General features: G+C 34.5%; 1 pseudogene; it reads left to right on the forward strand.

The window, feature by feature from the left end:
* Positions 1-212: 212 nt before the first annotated feature.
* The window catches only part of LOC110107518, a 114,011-nt pseudogene continuing 96,809 nt past the window's right edge, over positions 213-17,414 (forward strand).

The raw sequence follows: 17,414 nt of genomic DNA on the forward strand, positions 1-17,414 counted from the left end.
CTCCATTATGGGCAAGAGATAGCACTGGAGGAATATCCATAGCATCAGTGATTACATGTTTAGCCTCCGCTCCCATCCCTATAGACATTGAATTGGTGTTTTGTAGGCATCTTTGGATTTGTGCTACAAAAAAATCGTGCTTAACCCAAAAGGATTTCTATGAGCCCAACAAATCCTTCACAAGCTTGATGTGGTGTTATTGATGGACAATAATGGAGGATGATGTGGAAGCTTTTGTTAGTGTTTGAATTAAATATTAATGTTAATATTAATATTAATGATATTTATATTATTAATATCATTATTATTACTCCATATGATTTTGAGGTCAGCATCCCCAATTTAAATTGTACTGAATTTTGTATTCTTTCATTTTGGAATTCCTCAATGGTGATTAAAACATACCTAACACAAAGTTCGTGTTTTTTTCTTTGTTTATGACATTCTTTCTATCATACGAGTCCTTATTCATGATTACTTAACTAGAAGAATCAAATTTTGTTTTATACGTGCCTTATAAAAAAATACAGGGAGTAGATGTGATATTTTCGCTCATATTGCTCCTTTTTAATGTCAATTTTTTCAACTTACAAGTTTGCCTGTTTTATTTCATGTGAATGTTTAAACTTTCATATGATATGGAACAACATTTTTACTAGTTATATCTTGACTTAAATAACATGTTAACTTCTTTGAATTTGCTTCTCCATATTATTTTGAAATGCATGCAAGATTATAAGAAGCTGAACCAACTAGGAAGTTTTTAGACATTCAACCATGCATGTCCAACTCAGTATGAATGTGTACACCTATTTATGTGTAATAACCATTTGCTTGGTCAGTACGATTGTTATTTCAAGTGGCACCCATCATATAGTTTTTTATGGTGTTCCCTTGTATTTCTGAATTTAAACCCTTTATTTGTAGGAAATATCATTTATATTTTTCTGGAGATTATTATCTAGTGAAAATGTTTGTTGCCTGCCTGCTTTATTCTCAAATTTTTTGCTCAACATTTTGGTTCTTACCTTCATTTCCTATTGTACATTCCACTTTTGCTTTATTTTTCTTCATTGAGGGTATTTTGATGATGATATGAGCGTGGATGAGGGAACTAATGAATTTTTAGATACAAATCTTGAAAGACAGATAGAAGACGCAATGGATTCACATTTTTTTTTTCAACTTTTGGTATGCTACTTCATAACTACTAAATAGTGTCATTTCTTCTTGTAAAGTTCATAAAATATTTAGTATTTTTTATTTGATTGTTGAACAGGTAAATGCATTGTTTAAGGATACATCACTTAGTCATCATAGATGAAAGTGCTCCATCTGATGAAGTGGTTGAAGCCATTGGTTCTATTCGTGCTTTCCTGCATGTGACATTCAATACATTGCTTTCTGAACATATCATGACTGGGCTAACTTATGGAATTGATATCATTCTTATAATCTGGAGTTTTATTAAGTATTGTCAAGAAAATCAAACATGGCCACTTTTAACAAAACTTAGTGCATATATTCCTGATGTTGCTCCATGCTGGCTATTATCTTTGGTTGTTTTTTGTCCCGTGTATAAGTAAGTATTCTTATTTCTCAATAATGTTTTTCTTTACAAGCATAACATCTTTAGAAATCTAATCTATTTAGGTATTGTGTATGCTCTCAGAGCCATCCCTGCTTATGTTTTATGGAAAGGGTATCAAGTTCTGTCTGTTAAACATTTAATCTTAAGCTTGTTCAGGTATATGCTGACAATCATGGACAATGAGGAATTCTATGAGCAGGAAAGACCAATATCCTTAAGTAATATCAGGCTCTTAGTTATCATATTAAAATAGGTTTTGTATACATTGCAAAATTAATCCATCACTTATTTTGTGTGTGGTCGACATTTTTCTTTTTAATGTGAATTATTATCAATAACCTAGTTTTCTGCAATACAATCAAAAACATATTACAAAGTTCACATATCTTTGTTTTTTTTTTAATTATGCTTCTGTAATCTCCTTATGTAGGCTTTATGGCAACTCCTTTGGGTGGTACCTGCTACTATGTCTTCTCAAAAACTTGGAATTGATTTCTTTTCCAATAAGCTCTCAGTTGAAATAATAAGAGCTAGAGCTTGTTCTATGATATATGAACTCTTGAACCAGGTATATCTTAAGAATGCTTAGCTGTTTTCTCTTGTTAATTAGGAATTAGATAGTTGAGATGAATTTGTTTTTTCTTTTTTTTTTTTTTTGCATTTTTTTCTGAATCGTAACTACTTCAATTTCTTGCCTATGTTGTATCACTGAATCATTTTAAGTTTTTCAATATCTAAGTGATACAAATTATGTCAAATGAATCAGATCTATTTATTAGTTAGCAGCTGCTGTAAATGCTATTATGCTTTTTTGCTAGCTCTTGCATGTAGTGGCTTTGTGAAATCTCTTTGTCTGCTTATCTTATTAATGCATGAGAAAAAATCTCAATGTTACAAAATGCTTATTTACTTTTTTGTTGTTTTTTTCTAGGGTTTTAAGATTGGAACAATAAAAGGTCATTCACCTCACCTAGTGATTTTCATGCTTTTGAAGCAAGCAGTGATGCTTTTGTAGCGCAGGCAAAAATGATTATTGATAATACCTTTTCTTTGCCTTAAATATTTGTTTCTCACAGTGGTGATTTTTATCCAAGCGCTAACTGAATATAGCAGAGCATCCGAGTTACTGAAACATGCTCCATTTCTGGTACCATTTACAAGCAGGGTTAAAATATTTAATGTGAGAACAACCACTCCACACCTTCCCAAACATGCCCGCACACGCATAAGTGATGTCATCTCTAGGGCCACTTGAACTTATAATTTTGTTATGAATAGTCCAATTGATTTTTTTTTATAAGATGGACTTATTGATGGGGACATCAATGCATGGAAAGCTTATCATAGAAGGGGTCGTAGATCAACGGACACGATTGAGTCATTATATTATTAATTGTTATGTGTGTTGTATGTGATTTAATTTAGTTTGTGAACTTTTCCTTAATGTTATGTTAGAAGACCAAGGACATTTGTGTCTTTTGTCTTATCATGTAGTGGAGTATATATATATATGGCTTTCTCCCCCTCCCCCCCTTGTAAGGTGATGATGATTATTTTTTAATGAATTCTAATTTTAGTCCTCTTCTCATGTGTGAATGTGAGGGTGTTGGACTGCTGAAGCCTTAAGAGAAGGCAAATGAAGTACCCAACAACCCAATAAGTTGAGATTGGAATTGATGGTGGTGGTATTTTTAAGGATTTCATGGAGAACATCACTCAAGCAACTTTCAATATGCAATATGGGTTATTTAAGGTTTGTTATTTCATTAATGTTTGTTAGAATCCCCAATTGTCATCTTAGGTTTTTTATGCCAGTTTATAGAGATCGTCATTCCTTGGTATTTTTGGATTATTTGAGTACCATATTCTTTGCAACATGATGTTTTTTATATATATTTTTTTTCAAATAAGGAACCAACATGATTATGGTTGGAATATGATATACTAATTAATTAAGAAATCACAAAATTTTGGTTATCATTTACCTTGCTCAAAATTAGGTGATGCACAAGAGTGTGCGAATTATAGAGGAATTAAGTTAATGTATCATACATTAAAATTCTGGGAGATAGTAATTGATCATAGGTTATGTTGTGATATTAATATTTCTCCAAATGAATTTGGTTTCATGCTGGGTAGGTCTATTATGCAAGCTATTCATTTTTTGAGAGGTTTAATGGAGAAGTATAAAGAGAGTAAGGAGGATCTATATATGACATTTATTAATTTAGAGAAAGCAAATGAAAAAGTTCCAAAAGAAGTGCTCTGGATAGTTCTAAAAAAGAAAGTAGTTATTAATGCTTATATTCAAGTCATTAAACATATGTATACTAGAGCTATTATTTATTCATATTCAAGCACAAGATGGTTTGACTTAATATTTTTCTATTTTTATTGGATAACATCAATGATCATCTTTAAGCCCATATCTTTTCTCTTTAGTTATGGATGTTGTTACTGAACATTTGCAAGAGGATGCACCTTGTTGTATGCTTTTGGCTAATGGTATTCTTTTTGATTATAAGACTAGAGAGGGAGTTGATGAAAAATTTGAATTATGGATATCAACCTTAGAGTTTAAAGGATTTCATTTTGAGTAGATCTAAAATAAAATACAAGGACTATCATTTTACCAATAATAGATCTAGTGATGTTAAAATAGTGTACATTTTCGTTATCTCAAGTCTATTATTCAAAGTGATGGTGAAATAAATGGAGATATTATTAGTAAAATTCAAGTTGGATGGTTAAGGAGAAGGAATGCATCTGGCCTATTGTGTGATTTAAGAATCCCCGTCCAATTTAAGGGAAATTTTTTTAAGATGATGGTGAGGCCTACAACTCTTTATGGTGTAGAATGTTGACCATTAAAAGCATAAAATGAAGTTAACTATTGTAGAGATGAAGATGCTCCGGTGGATGAGTGGCTTTACACTTAGAGACAACATGCAAAATGAGTATATACGTGAAAAGTTGGGGTAGCTCTAGGGGTAGATAAGATTAGAGAGAGTTGTCTTAAATCATTTCATCACATAAAATATTAGCCTTCTGACGACCTTGTCAGGGAAGTAGATCAGTAGATGTATTAGATTCGACCTACCATAAGAAAAGTAGAGGAATCTAAAAAGACTTGATTAAATTTATTAGATTTAAATAAGAATTTGACTTTTAATAAGACATAATAGAGAAAAAAAATTTAAGGTAGCCGGCCCCACAGTGGGATAAAGGCTTTTTGTAGTTTTTATTGTATATACATTGCTCCAAATTCATTGCTTGAAGGGAAAATGAAAGGTGATGTATGATGTCTTGAGGTCAGATATTTCTACGGAAAATATAAGATGCAGTGCAAAATAAATGTAGAAATATGTGAAAATTTGAAGTTCACTAATTATTAACCCAAACAATTGATGTCTATTGTTGAAATTGAGATTACTAAAATCAATTCAAGAGAAAATTTAATGAACTATTGAAAATTAATGACTAGAATTAAGAATCATGAATGCCACATGCATACTTGAAATTTCACTCTATTGCCAAACTCTAGCTGTCCCAAAACTCTCTGTACATAATCTCACTTTCAACTAATAATGACAAATTGTAGAGAATAAAAGAGAGTAAAAGAATGTTAATGAAATAAAAAGAGTATTCCAAAAAAATAATGATAAAATTTATTTGACATAAAATCACTTAAATATATATGACAAGTTAAATTCCGTATGTCCTTACGAATTTTGATCTTCTTGAAAAATTCGAGTATGACTAATTATTTATTTTGTAGGCTTTTGATAGATCTTCGCATAGTAGTTGGATTTCCTCAGGAAATAATATATAGATTTTGTGTTGACAAATTATGTAGTTAGATCTCATCTATTTATAAGGTAACATTGGTATCTGCCATCGGTGTTTATTATGGTTTCATCTGTTGACCTGCACTACGGGATACAAGCAAAAAATTAATTTTTTTTGTTGAGATCATTACCTAAGCCCATCCTAATTTTCTGGAGCAAATCCCGCTGTCACTATAGTGTCGCAGACTGCAAACGGTGCCATTATCAGCAAGCCCATACCTGCGTGTGTTATCGCACATTCAATTGCATCATTAAATGCTGACCCCAAGGTCTTCGATTTCTTCCTCGCACTTTCCTCACCATGCACACTGCCAAACTCCATCCGAATCCATGACCCCCTACAGCTCGTCGATTTAGGTTTTATGCATTGTGTTCTTGTAGCTGACTCCACACTTCAAAGCCTTCATATTCTCCTTCCACTGCCGAACTCCAGCCCGCCTCCATCTTCCACTTAGCTCCTTTGACCTAACGCAAGCTTCTGTTGCCCCTATCTGTAGAACCTAGCCCTCTACCTCCTACTGACTTCCAAGTGCTGACCTACTCCAAGCTGAACCCCAAGTGACCGAACTCCTCCCTCCATTCCGTGAGCAGGAGCCAATAAATCCCAAACCCTTAGACCTCTCTGCTCGACGCCTCATCCTCCCCTTCCGATTCCTCTTGTCGCTTCCCTATACCTAAAGATCTCTTGAGCCTTAGTCTCGAACAATTATTACATCCTCTGACTTGACGTAGAGGTACGTTCGGCCGCCAATAACATGTCGCTACGTGCTCTTACTCTTTACCGCGCGGCCCGACGACTTGACCCGGAGTGGAACCCGAGAATGCTATGTTCGCGATTTTCTCGGTATTGCTCGGTATTTGCTCGGTATTGCTTTGCAAAAATGAGAAATACTGCTATGTGAAGACCAAAACTATACAAATACCGAGTTGTACGGAGTTTTTCTACAACTCGGTATTTGCTCAGGATCTGCTCTGTATTGCTAGGGATTTGCTCGGTATTGCAAGGTATTTGCTCGGTATTGTTAGAAACAACTCGGTACAACTCAGCATTTGCTCGGTATTGTTAAGGATTTGCTCGGTATTGCTAGGTATTTGCTCGGTATTGCTAGAAAAAACTAGGTACAACTCGGTACAACTCAGTATTTGCTCGGTATTTCTAAGGATTTGCTCGGTATTGCTAGGTATTTGCTCGGTATTGCTAGAAAAAACTATGTATAACTCGGTACAACTCAGTATTTGCTCAGAATTTGCTCGGTATTGCTAGGGATTTGCTCAGTATTGCTAGGTATTTGCTCGATATTGCTAGAAAAAACTAAGTACAACTCGGTATTTGCTAGGTATTTGAAATATATCCAAAAGGTGATGGGATGTTGTTTGGCTCGTCAAGGATTTAAAAAAACGCACGCACTAGAACCCAAAAAATAGCGGGTCGGGTCGGCGACTTTTCTTCATGCTACGTGTCGCTAAAATAGTGGTGACCGAACGGATTAAATGATCTTCAATTATTGTGTGCTTATAGTCAAACCAAATATTTCAATGAGACAAATTCAATAAGTCAAAGATATTTTAATTTTGATATCATGAAGGTATTTAAAATATTAAAAGAATTATATATGATCAAGAAAATAATAGAGTATTTTTTTATTGTGACTATATTTATCATAAAATCATTCTAAAAAATTATAAATAGAGCCCCTACTCTTCTCTACCCTAAGGCTACATTTAAATAGACATGGAAGAAAGCTTAGAGTGTTAAAGAATATCAATTCATTACAATTCCACCGCTTAGGTTGCATGTCATCATTGTATTCCCAAGGCCCAACCTTCGTTCTCAGGCCACTGTTGAATCACCACCACCAAGTGCCACTGTTAACCTCTGCCATTGGACCCACACCATTAGATCGTTGTTTCCGCCTAACATCCATCATCAAGTCATCATTGGATTGCCATCATCTGAACACCATCATTGGACGAGCACCCCATTAGACTACCTAGGGGTGTCAATTTCGGGTCACGAGTCAGGTTCGGGTCGAACCCGGAACTGACCCGGGTTCAAACGGGTCAACCCTAACCCTTATTATTATTATTATTATTATTATTATTTATTATACATTATTATTAACTATTATTAAGTATTATTATAATAGTTATTATTATTAATATTAATAATATATATAATGTCAAAAAAAAAAAAAGAAAATATTTAAAAACAAAAAAAATAAAAGAAAGAAGTCCAAAAAAAGCCAAAGAAAGAAAGTTTTGTGCATATTCCACCCGGTCGTTGCCATTCGAAGGCATAACTCCCTAAGCTCAAAACCACTCATTCGACGTTCTTGTCGAGCTGGAAAATAACCAATACACATTTTTCTCTAGCGTGGTGTGAAGGAAACTCGGTGCAACACCTTCAGCGAGGCGGGTAGGCCCTATATACTCTTTGTAGCATGGTAGGAACAATCTTAAGTACCGGTATGCGTCTCTATACCTACGGGGAAAGTAAACTGCTTTTCTTTTGAAACAGGTACCGAAGACCCATACACGCCTTTCTCTTGCATGGTGGGATTGAAGATTTCACGGTCTCGCCGAGAGGCCCAATTTTCTATAGTTTTCCCTAAATGGGAGAGACGCCGGGAGGCTGCCGAAATTTCAGGTGAACATGAGAGCGTACATATACTTGAACAAAACAAATAATAGTAGGGGACTTCATTTTGACTTGAACCTGGACTTGATATTAAATAAATAACGATTAATTTGAACAAGAAAATGAACTTAAATGAATTGAAATGAACTACAAAAGACTATGCTTGGACTTGGACTCGTATTCAAGCAAATGCAAAGAACTTTGATTCAATTTGAACCTAAATGAAAATTATAAAAAAGTATGCTATAACTTGAACTCAAGTGAATTATGGGCAAAGGGACATGAACATAAATTTGAATTCAAATGAATAATGACAAGGGACCTAAATGCAATGCAAAAGACTTGACCTTCTACTCAAAATCAGTCTAGAATTTGAACTCATATGGACAACAATGGACTCGTAACAATTATCTTTATTGGAATCAAGGCATTGAGGAATGTAATATCATAACTCATCATGCATATGTAAAATCCTCTTTGAAGGTTAGGAGTTTGCAAGTGGAACACGTTTGCAAGCAATGAAAGGGTTGAAAATGATATGATTTGGTCACAAAGTCATGGCGTGAACTAATGTTTAAAATTGCGCAATTGGGTATTGAGGCATTTTTTGTTCATGAGGCGAGACATAAGCCTCAAGGCATTTTGAGGCGTAAGCCTCAAAATTAAAAAATTGCGTGAAGTGATAATAAATGTCAAAAGTGTTTTTTATACAATATCTAAATAATATGTTAAAGGATGACATATTAACTTTATATTGAATTATGAATTAACAAATTGGCATACACATGAAATAAAAAATTGCACAAAATTTAAAGTGACAAGTAATAAATTGCATGAAATAGAATAAGATCCAAATATTATAAAAGGAAAATAATATTAAATATAGAAATTGCATAAAAGTATCATATAAAATCAAGTTCAACTCCATTTGTTTTTATCAATTCCTACTAATTTACATTTAATTCTTAATAAAAGTTGAAATAGTTGGCAACAACTTAGGAATTATCTGTACTCTCATCATTGAGGTGGTCTTTATTTGAGCTTTTGCATAACAAATTGGTCTATTCTCTGTCTCATTAGTAAAGTTGAACACCTTCAAATATGCTTCTTTTTTATTTAATTTAACCATATTCATCTTTTAGAAATATTTTCATCTAAATAAATATGAGATAAATGCTTATAAATTTTTAGGGTGGTCAAGTGATTTTTGGTGACGGTTATGACGGTGTTAGTTACGGTGAAGGCCGCGGGATAGAGGTAGAGGCAATCGAGATGAAGTTGTTACGTTTGAATGTGCATTGAGATGTGATTTATGTTAGTTTTAACTAAAAAAATATATAAATAGGGTGAGGCGTAAGCCTCACGCTAGCGAGGCGAGGCGTGCCTCAAGGTGGGTCTCAGCTAAGTTAAGGCGCAAGCCTCATAAAGAAGCTAAAGGCGTAAGCCTCAAGGCATTTTTCATTAGAATTGCATTGAGGCTGGCCTCAAGGTGAGCCTCATATTGCAGAATTTTAAATAATGGCATGAATTCTTTGTAGAATGATAATAGACTAGCATTGCTATATTACTCAAAATCTTGTTAGAGTAAGCATGCGATTTTCTCAAAATCTTGTCTTACTATCGCTAAAAAAAAATGTCAAATTTAATTTCATTAAAAATCTATTTTAAATTTCTAGCATTTTGATATATAATAGTATAAAAGTATTCAGTTAATAGCTTAAAATAGGTAATTAACATTTATTTAAATGTTATCATAAGAAATGATTAATCGTTAATCAATTTTAAGTTAATTATTAATTGTAGTCACTTTCCACTAACATCAGCTTTACCACTAAGACTAGCATGCAACTGTTGATTTGATCCTGCGGCTAGTATTGAGAGCATTTAGTTAGTGGAATGTTAGTATATTATATTAGTAGTATATCGACACTTAGCACTCATCCCTTATATTCCTCTCGTCCATTCATCAATGGGATCAATGGAAGCCGCTGAAGGCCATGGGTAAAGGAAAAAAAAAAAGTTGTTGCTGGACACTTCTGTGGAGGATAAATTCAGCACATACAACACATAAAGATGAGGAAACCAGTGCTGCCGTGGAGGGTCTCCAGGTAAGGAAAATAGTGATTATTGAAATAACTATTGGCTAAAATTTGTAGTTGCTAAAAGGAATTAAGTAATGTTTGCTGAATTTATATTGCTGAGTTGTTTATTTCTGAAATCTGCATTGTTGAGGGCTGCATGGTTGAAATCTATATTGCTGAAATGGTGTTGCTATAATAAATGGTTGCTGAAATCTATGTTTTGGTGCTTAAAGCAGTGATTCAAAGAGAGAGAGAGAGAGAGCAATGATTGCAAAGAGAAGAATAAAGGTTGCTATTATAGAATTGTTGCAGTAGTAAAAAAAATCAGTAAGGTGAAGATAAGAAATTTAGAAAATAATAAAGAAATAAAAAGGAAGGGAACTAGAGAGGAAGAAGGGAGTACGAGGTGAGATTTTTGGCTGAATGTGTTCATTTCAGGTAAACCTTTAAGAATTTTCATATAAGTTTTGTTATTTTTATATGCATGCATGCATACAATAATTCTTATGTTTTAGGTTGTATATAAGAGGAAAAGAGACGGGTAGTGTAGGAGAACAAATTCACCCTCCTACACTGAGTATGAGGTGAGATACTAATTTGTAGTATAGGAAAAAAAACAACCTTTTTATATAATTGTGGAATTATTTTTATTTAATTGTGGTGACAATTATTTTCATGTTAAACATGTTTGATTTCAATATTTGTTGGATGGGTTTATTGAATATACAAATATTGACTGTATAGAAAGATGTATGTTTAAGAAATGTGAAGGTTCATGAAAGATATGAAAAGGAAAATGAGATAAGTCATAGATGGGGTATAGGCCCGCACAAGTAAATGCGAAAGACCTGACAAGGTAAGACTTAGGGACCATAGAAGAGGTACCCGACTCTCTCACTTCTAAAAGTTGGGAATTCGGACCCAACCTTGAATGAGAGAGCTCTCACTTCTAAAAGTTGTGAATTCAGCCAACCTTGAAGGAGAGAGCTGTAAGTGTGCAAAATCCTATAGTTATCATATGACTTGCCTTAAATAATAAACAATAAAATGACCAAGGAATATATGGAAAGTTAAAGAATATTTATAGTGATTGACATTGTTATGCATTAGTTATTTATAATTTTTTATGATTCATACAGAAATTCAGATATCAATTACAATTGAATGCTAAATGTTTATGTTTCTTATCTCTTGTACTATTGTTGTGTATGTCACTGAGCTTTAGCTCATTAGTAGTGGTTGTACTGCAGGAGAGATAAATGAGCTTGTGGGGCTCTAGGCAGGAGGTTGATTGTACTTTTATGTACCTACATTTTGGTTGCGTATAGGAATCTATACTAAAAACTTTTGGGTATGTAAATGATATTAAAAAAGTTTAGTAAGATTTATATTTTATTTAATGTGTATTAAATATGCTTCCATATATTAAATATTGATTCTAGTTATACATTAGTGAAATAAAATTTTTAGACTTGAAACAAAAGTTTATGTGTTGGAATAGTCTGAATAAGCCATTTGTTACTCATTTGATCTTGATAAAGTATTAAATGATAGATACTAGTAAGAGATACGTCTCTTCATATTATCCTTCTCTGTTACACACCAAGTTGACTACAAGGGGGTCAAAATGGGGTGTGACAATCATTGGATTTAACTTATCTCCAATATAGTCATATGTAGTTTGATCTTGATTAAAGATAGACAAATGTTGCAAATCTTAAAAAGGCAATACTGAGGAATTTTTAAATATAAATATAAATATATATATATATATATATATAAATCATTTAAATGAGCACATTACCCTCCTACGAGAAAAGGTGGAGAGTAGACTGCAGATGCAAGCTCTTATGAGCTACTACAAAATCTCATCATGTTTATAACACACTGTAAACAAGTAAATACATAATATATATGCAACAAAGGTGGCAATACTTCATGAATGATGAATGAATGCATTTGAATGAGAAAACTGAAGCTAATTATTGTCTTCATGGAAACCATATAGAGAGATGCAGTAATCCTTACCATACTCACTTGCACAAACCATAAAGGAGAAAGGTACTATGAGATCTAAGTGGGGTCCAGATAAGCACGAAGGGATTGTTGAGGAATATAGTTTAGACCGTAGTTAACATCATGGTTCAAATGAGTACACTAACTTGTATGCAAAAGGGAACAAGAGATACGATGCCAATGTAAGGAATCTCCTGATCATACAAGATTTTGTGCAAAGGTTCAATGGTACTACAACGGACACATGCTATAATTAACACGCCAGTTGTAGCTAAAAGGATTTAACATGCAGTGGATATAACGATCTGATACATATGAATTCGTGCAAGTGAACATTAATACACAATGAATCGCACTCACTAAAGTTAATGATCAATATTTTTCAAGTGTATGTTAAAGATTAATATAAAGTTCGAGGGACCAAACTCAAAATCATAAGCAGGATACCTATCATTCCAATTATTTCAAGGGATGCAATAATTATTTTAGGAATGAATATTTCGTATATTTCTCCTACATGACCCGATGTGCCTTTAATCACTATAATGTTCGCCTGAGGCAGTAATCATTTACTTCGACGTATGTGTCATCAACAAGGATACAGTCACCCAAGGTTGAAATGATTGATTCTTTATTTAAGTCAACAATAGGAAATAGTGATGATGGCATGATCAAGGAGTCGAAACTAATTCTTATATGAGTTCTAGGGGTGTCAATTTGGGTCAACGGATCGGGTTCGGGTCAAACCAGCAACTGACCCGGCACTATTCGGGTCAACCCGAACCCGACCCATTTTTAAAAATGGTTCAGGTTTCAGGACTATAACCAGACCCATTTTGGGTCCGAGTCAACCCGACACGACACGAATGCCCTGAAGTTGACCTATAATTGCTAGTTTTTGGTCATAAATTGGGTCAATCTTTGATTTTTGGGTCAAAATCAAGTAAAAAATGGGTCAATCTTGGGTTTCCGGGTCAAATAAGAGTTGTTGTGTCAATTTCGGGTCATTTTCGGGTCAATTTCGGGTTGCTAGGTCAACCCGAACCCGACCCTATTTTAGAAAGGGTTGATTTGTTGACCCGAACTCGACCCATTTCAGCTCTGGGTTGACCCTAACCCAGATTTTTATGGGTTGGGTTCGGGTCGTGTCAAAAATTGACACCCCTAATGAGTTCTGGGAAGAGAAAGCCAGATCAAAACATTATGAAGTGAATGAATCTCAGTTCAACCAGGTTTCGAACATTTAATTGGATAAGTCTTTTGAGGCTTGCAAGTTTCTTGAGAAATAGTGGTCATACATTCAATATGCCATCCACAAGAAAAGGCTAAGAGACTACTGTCACGACCCGGCCCGGTGATCTTGCATAGGCGAGTCGGGAACGGAGGTCGGACGGTAGACTAAACTATCAAATCTCTAAATCTATCTCCATAATATTAGAAAAAGAGCCACTAAAATAATAAAATTTAAAACATATAAATATAACCTCAAACAGATTCATATAATTACTTTTCTTCTGTCGCTCCTCTTCCTAAGAGTTTGGGGAGTAAAAGCTTATGTAGTTGAAGTCTTCTCCTACATACAATTGAGTTTACTTACATCATTTCAGTTTTTAGAAGACCAACAAGACACCCTTTAAGATAGTCTTAAGTTACAATCCTAGAAAGCCAATTGTTCTTGCTAGCATTCCCTCATATGTATTTTTTTTTTGTTATGTAATTATATTTGCACAGTATTTTCGAAGCCTTCATGAGAATGTAGAACAACAATTGGAAGTCACTAATAAAAAAAATATTGGAATTATCAACAAAAATAAAACCTTAAAGAATTTGATATAGGGGATTATGTGTTAATAAAACTCCATCATGAGAGTTATCTTTTCACTCAATTTAGAAATTATGAGCTATAACATACGGGCCATTTAAAGGAGTTAGCCTCCCTACAAATGCATGCATTATTTAATTGCTAAAAAACATGTTTATTATCCCAATTTTTATTTTGGCAAATTTCATTTAAAGGAGTTAGCTAATCTACAAATTCCCTGGATGATAACACAAAACTACTCTTTATAGATGCCCGATCATAACTCATTCTTTGAGCTGGATCACATCATTACAGACCATACTGAAGATCACATATTTCTTGTGAAATGGAGAGACAAGCCACCCCACTGAAGATACTTGACTTACCAGAGATGATACAGAGAAGCTAGCACTAGAAATGATAAATTTAGACTCAATCCAAAGAATAATTTTATCTCCGATGTTCGATATCCATAAAAAAATATAATCATTACACATAGAAACCCTTGACATTCTAATATTTATCCAATAAAAAGTTGTGTGAAGTTAAACCATTACAAAGATTTTTCTAAGAAGAAATATTAAGAATTTTCCCTAGCTCTACCACGTTGTGCTCCTCACTCGGTGCTTCATTTTACATATCTGTGCTCATTCTTCTTGTGACCAATCTTAAGCATGTGTTCACTTCACTTGTGAGTGCACACTTCTACATTCAACATTTGTTACACTTGTTGCATTCCTGCATTGGTTGCTTAAATGTGTAATCACACCATTTTACATCACTATTGCACTCGGATTTCAACAGGGTGACAAATGAATCAAGCTAAACAAAATTTTGATCAAGCTTGAGCTTGATTGCCAAAATCAAGCTCGAGCTTCATTAGAGTATTTGAGGTGGTGTTCAAGCTTGATTCATTTAAATTTATGGTTGTTTGAGCTTTTAGTTCATTAGTTCGTCAAATGAGCCTTATGAAGCTTATTAATAAGCAACACCATCATGAAGCTTGTTTGTTATTTGAACTAGTCTTATCTAGCTTATTAATGAACGACCTATTTTGTTTAAAAATGCAATTTAAGTTGAATGAAATACTAAATAAACAAGTATTTTAATGAACATAAATAAATGGCTTGTGTTCATGAACATAAGTAATATATCATTATAAAGAACATGATTCTCACATAATGTCATATCAAAAAATTTATAATCAAATCTTAATTGAGCATATTATCAATCATTAATTGTGCTTCTTAAAATGCTTGTTCTCAAGCTTTGAATAATATTGTTCATGATCATCAATGAATCAAACGCCAATCTATCTAACTTTGTTTGAGTATTTTTTTTAAATGATCAAATTTATTTGATTAGTAAATGAAATAATAATGAATGAGCTCTAACCAATTTAAGAAATGAGTAGCCACTTGTAGTGCTTCATGCTTCTCATAGTGGTTCACAGGCTTTGCTCCTAAATTATCACGTTGCTGGCTATTTGCTGTGGCTAGCATTCTCACCTCCATACTAGGTTATCCCCCCTTGGTGCAGGTTCATATGAAATCTCTAATCTTGGTGTCCACTATGACATCCTCGTCATTTTAGTTTAGCTCTACGTTGTGCATTCTTGCTCCCTTTGGCTCTGATTTTTCCCTTGGCTTCCCTTCTTTACATTTTGACTGACTACTCGGGTTCATCCATGTTATGATAGTTCTCTTATATTGGATATTGCTCTTAGGATTTTTCCTTATGTAGTTTCTCCATTGCCTTTCATTATATGTTCATTTATTGAGGCTGCTCAAGGGGATAAAGGTCATGGACCTCTGACTAATTCTTCTCATTTCCCAACTCATATTTATAAAGACCTTGTATCCACTCTTCACAAATTGTCACCCTCCTTTCAAAGTAAACTTGTTGTCATTTTATCTGATAAGGATGTCTCTTAGTTGGCTTTGCTTTTCTTCCCCTCCCTGGTTGGCAAGTTTTCATATGGCCATCAAAGTATGGAGATTATTCATGGATTCACGGATGTTTAACATTTAGTTGGGGGTTATAGTATGGGATTTATTGACTCTCATAATGTTCTATCACTACAGGAAAACTCGTAATTACCGGCGTACTAAATCCGCCGGAACACACAGAAATCTGACGGAAATATAAGTTTCTGGCGCACGTTTCGGCAGAAATTCCTACGCCGGTTTAGGTCGTGTCGATAATTTTTTTTCGACATATCTAATGCGCCGGAAAATTTCCGGCGCACTTTCCTACACATTACCGGCACAAAAAATCAGATTGGTGCCAACGACTCCCAACCGATAAATTATGGCGCCTTATGCGCAGGTAAGTTTCCGTCGTATCTTCCGCCGGTAAGTTCCGGCGGACAAAAAACCTTAAGTTCGCCATAGACAACCCACGATTTTGTTTGCGGCGCAAATTCTTCGCAGGAAATAAGCGACGGACATAGCGCTGGACGTGCGCCGGTAGTTTCCGACGGAACGAAGGCATCGATACACTCGATACAATTCGTTGTATCTTCCTTTCCAGCGAAGTTTCGGCGTAAAATTCATCGGAAACCTGTAGCATTGACAAAAAAAAATTACCTTCCCAGCCAATAATCAAATTTCCACACCTACAAACCTATACAAATATCAATTCCACAACATTTTAATAGTAACATTTCAACAGATCAACATTTTATAACAATTTTATAACAATTTCACAACAGTTTATAACATTAAAAGAAATTGTTCAATAGTAACAATCAATAAAAAAACATCACATTAAAAGGAACTGTTCAATAACACATGTTCACAAAAATAAACAAGTTCATGTAAACTAAACTAAACTACTCTGACTCCGTGGACTCCTCCTCAGGTGGAGCTACGTCTTTTCCACTCAGCTGATCCCTCATCTTGCGTATTTCATCCAACAACTGATTGTGTTGCTCCGTACTTATTTGAATATGTGCTTGCAGCTGAGCTTGAACCTGTGCTTGCAGCTGAGCTTGCCAATTAGCTTGTGATTTCCTTACTTGTTCTAGCTCAGCTTGAATGACACTTATTTGTTGAGCTTGTAAGGAGTCATGAGAACTGGATGCGAAGCTGGATGTAGTAGAGGAGGTCATCCCCTCGTATGCCTGAGCTTGCGCACCTAAGCCATATACTCTACCATGCTGCATTCCTCCGACGGCCTGCGACCAGATGCGATACTCAGAATACTCTACAAAGCCGTCAGAAGAGCCCTCATCTGATGCGGCATGAGCCTCTCGAAGCCGTGTATAATCCTCCTGTGAAAGTAGAATATAAATATATATATATAAACTAAAACTTAGAAAATATAAACAACTTAACTCAGGTGCTATCAACATTCTACATTCTACCATCTGTCTCCTGCTCTGCTGCAGCTGCTGTCGAAGATCCAGCTGCTGTCGAAGGTCCAGTTGTAGCAGGCT

The sequence above is a fragment of the Dendrobium catenatum genome, unplaced genomic scaffold (genome assembly GCF_001605985.2).
Source record: "Dendrobium catenatum unplaced genomic scaffold, ASM160598v2 fragScaff_scaffold_231, whole genome shotgun sequence".
NCBI lineage: Eukaryota > Viridiplantae > Streptophyta > Magnoliopsida > Asparagales > Orchidaceae > Dendrobium > Dendrobium catenatum.